This window comes from Leiobunum rupestre, chromosome 9 (assembly GCF_980474605.1).
Source record: "Leiobunum rupestre chromosome 9, qqLeiRupe1.1.hap1, whole genome shotgun sequence".
Lineage (NCBI taxonomy): Eukaryota > Metazoa > Arthropoda > Arachnida > Opiliones > Sclerosomatidae > Leiobunum > Leiobunum rupestre.
In genome coordinates this window covers 52,905,533-52,909,563 of record NC_143392.1, presented here as the reverse complement: position 1 = coordinate 52,909,563, position 4,031 = coordinate 52,905,533, and positions in this window count along the sequence as shown.

Genomic DNA, 4,031 nt, shown 5'->3' with positions numbered 1-4,031 from the left:
TCGCCCTCTTTAAAAGTTAAAAAAATGAAGTTATTTATGGGGAAACCAGAATTTAAATGGTTTCGATTTCCTCAGATTTGCAATTCAATCGGAAAATTTAGAACATCCAATTAACATTAAATTTATTAAAATTGATCAGTTAACTGTTTAGACGACATGTTCTACAACCTGTGTAATATAACCGTTTTATTTATGGATTTCAGTTTAAACACAAAGACAATTCAACTGTTAAGTACATAGAATTCAAAATAGAAATATTAATTGCAGAAGCATGTTCCTTAAAAAAAGAGGATATTTAAATCGATTATTTTTTAATTTTAAACCGTTATTAACGTTTCATTATTAATTCTGTTAAATTCACAATGCGCTTCGGATTTCATCTGTTAGTTATTAAAATTTAAATATTCGGTTTTTATGTTTGCAGAGCGAATTTTACATTTTCAACTAATGTTAAATATGTTAGGAATTCTATTTATAAAAATATTTTAAAAATTAATTTAAATTTTATTTTTAATATTTGTTAAAAAAAATTTCAAAACAACCATTTACTTTCATTGAAGATATTCAATAATAATTATAATTTATATTAACCAAAACGAACTTTACAAATAAAAAAGGATGTTTATATATGTTGGTAAACAAGACAGCACAAACAAATATACTAAATTAATATTGAGTTAATTAAAAAATAAAATTAAATTAAACCAAAAACAAAAATAATAATAATAATTTAATAGAAAAAATAATCAAAAGATTCATTAAAAATAAGTTTGAGCTATAATTAAAGAAAAATTAATTAGTTTATAACAATTTAAATAACAATGTTATAAATTCCTCTATCCGTAAATAATATTTGTATCTGTTGTCAAATAGTTGAGATTGAAATTTAAAAAAAATAAGTTTGATATTTTGAAACAAATGTTAGGTTGATGTTCTAAATAAAATAGCCTTTGTTGAATATTTCAATTTGAATTGATTATGATTTTGTTGTTTTTGATGGATAAAATCATTGAACAATCGCTTATAAACCCAATATCATTTTTCTTTATATGTGCACGGTAACTTTCCACAAACTATTTTAATTTCTATTACAAACATTGAAGCTTTAAACAACATTAGCAATTGGTGGCTCAAGGTTTTAACATAAATAAATAAATAAATAATAATCAGCTAGGCTAATACCCAAGGCACCACCCTAGGCCTAAGTCATCGAGCGACTTTTAAAGCCTTTAATTCAGGTGTCCGGGTTACAATGCGTAGGAGGGTGGTGGCCAGCCCTTCACGCGAGCCAACAGCTCCCTACACTAACTATTACCGTTAACCTCAACATTACAACCATTTTTCGTTCCGAATACAAGATCTTTACGACGTTCTAATTCTATAATAAAGAAAATCTACAATTAACGTGGAAATTGTAGATATCCTTTCCAGTACCAAGATCCACATTTGGAAAAATTATAATTTTATTTAAAATCTATTTTTTTTGGACAAATATTTCCGTCATAGTCCTACAAAACTGTTAAATGTACACATAAGACAAGAAAATTTACACTTATACGAAATGTTTATTATATTTTCTACAAAAGCATGTTTGGATGTATTATGTAATAATCGTATGATTAAATCTTATAAGAATTATCGCGATGTTTAGTGTTATTTAAAACTTTGAATGCTTGAATTAGTAAAATATTTCAAACCAGGCAAGAATAAGTTCCACTTAACCGAGAGAAGAGTATATGAATCGCAAAACTCATTCTAGCCGGGGGCCACACTATTAATGGATAGGTAATTAACTTCTAGTCGTTTTACCTGTGGGTAAAAGTGATGAAAATGGAGTCAATCGAACCTGTAGTAAAACTGGGGTGTTATCATGTTGCCGAGCTTGTTCACCTTGGTATTAGGTATTATTTTTACGGTCTGTTATTGAACGTTCACAATTCACTTCTCTGTGATTCAATAGTATTTATTGATCATCGCCTTGATTAATGTGCATTGTATGTTACAATTATTACAATCAGTTTAATTTATTCCGATAGTTGGATTTACCACATACTATACAAATAATCCTTTAAAGTTGATCATAGCAAATTGAACATATTAATAATGGTGTCCTAGGTAAAATATTTACATGCCAAAAGAACATTATTAGATAAATAGACCAAGCTTAAAGACCATTTTCAATATAATAATATATCAAATGGGTTTTGAATTTTATAATGTAAAATATATTATAACAGATTTGACAATATGAAGATTATAGTAGAATATCGCATTAGGAAACATTTCCATAATTTTAGTTTTAATGTAGTATGCAATTGTCAATTTAAAAGTAACAGTCCATCAGTTTGATATTTAAGAACATTTTGCAAATTATGTGATTATTAAATTTTAGAGTCATTCCAGGTGAGATAATATTAAATTATTTTAGAATAAAGTCTTTATCTTTCAAGATTTACTGGTTCTATTAAATAACATGGAACAATGACAACATTTTTATCATCAGAGTAAATCAATCCTATTTCTTTTGAAAGAAATTGTGCACCGTTTTTGCAAAATAGCGCAAATTAATGTATCTTTTGTTGCGATAAATTCTATATTATTAGTGATTTGAAGAAAAAACCCATGGACAATTTCATATAAAATGGGTAAATTTGAATACATTTCGGCTAAATCATATTAAATTGGGTAAGTTCTTATATTATTGGATTAACTGAAATTATTATGATTGACTTGATAATAAATTGAAAACATACATTTTGGTAAATGCTTGTATCTTGGGTTAATTGAAATAAATAAATTTAGTAGAAACAACATTGCCTACATTTATATAAATTTTAAGAAATTCAAATGTTATTTTTTATTTGAATAATTTTTGGTAAATTCCAATGATATTGCATAATTAATATCATTTTGTTTAGTTTTTTTAATTTTGACTAAGTTCAATTTACTAAGTGTAAGTTCATTTACCATTGGGTGGTGCCTCAGGTATTAACTTAGGTGATTATTATTATTAATGGGAATAATATCGATACATTTATTATCTAATTAAAATAAATATTGGGTAAATTTATGTAATGTTTTTGTAAATAGATGAGTGCTTGCAACGAACAAATAGACCGAATTATTGAAGAATAACTACGGATTTTATCGGAACATGAGGTATTTGGTGTCAGGTGTTTTGAAAACAAATGGCATAATTAAGAACTAGCTCAAAAACAGGTAGCTGATTTAAACAGCCCTATAATATTACAAATCTTTGTAAAACTTTAGTTTTGGGAAATACCGCTAGAAGACGCCAGTCACATTTATTATAATTATAATTAATTTTTTAGCAAAATATCGGTCGATCGAGTACTATAAAAAATATTATTTAGTTAACATTTAAATTAAAACAAAAGATAAAAAAAATATTTAATTGTTTGTAATTTAGACTAAAAATATTACGTTGAATAATAAAAAAGGTAGTATGAGTTTGAAAGACTTTTATTTTTGAACATGTTTTCAATACTTATAATTGTGTCTAAAAGAAAAGTTAACTACCGAAAAACTCCGAAAATGAAACAGTAAAAATTTTTCAAAGTTAAAAAACCAATGTTTCAAACTTTAAAAAAATGTGTGTGGAATATATAAACCTTACGAACCACCATACAAGTTACAAGCAAGTGTTTTGATAGGTCACAAAACGTCAAACATCAAAGAAATTGGTAAATTATATAAACGGCAAAACTGACAATCAAATATACAATTATACAAATAATTTCAATCCTTATGTGCAAAGATTTATTGAAAAGTTACTCCATCGGATGATATTACTGAAAGCACCCGAATCCAATTTCTACAGGATTAACATCCAAGGAAAAATTGAACGAATTTTTTACACAACGCTATCAACATAATGAAAAATTGAAATTATTTAGAAGTTTGTAAACATTTGAAATTACTTTGAATAAATTTTTTTTAAACCTTATCAAGCTGGCTTATTTCATATTTACTAAACATTTTGGCTGAGGCAAGGAAGTTTGTACTTTTTT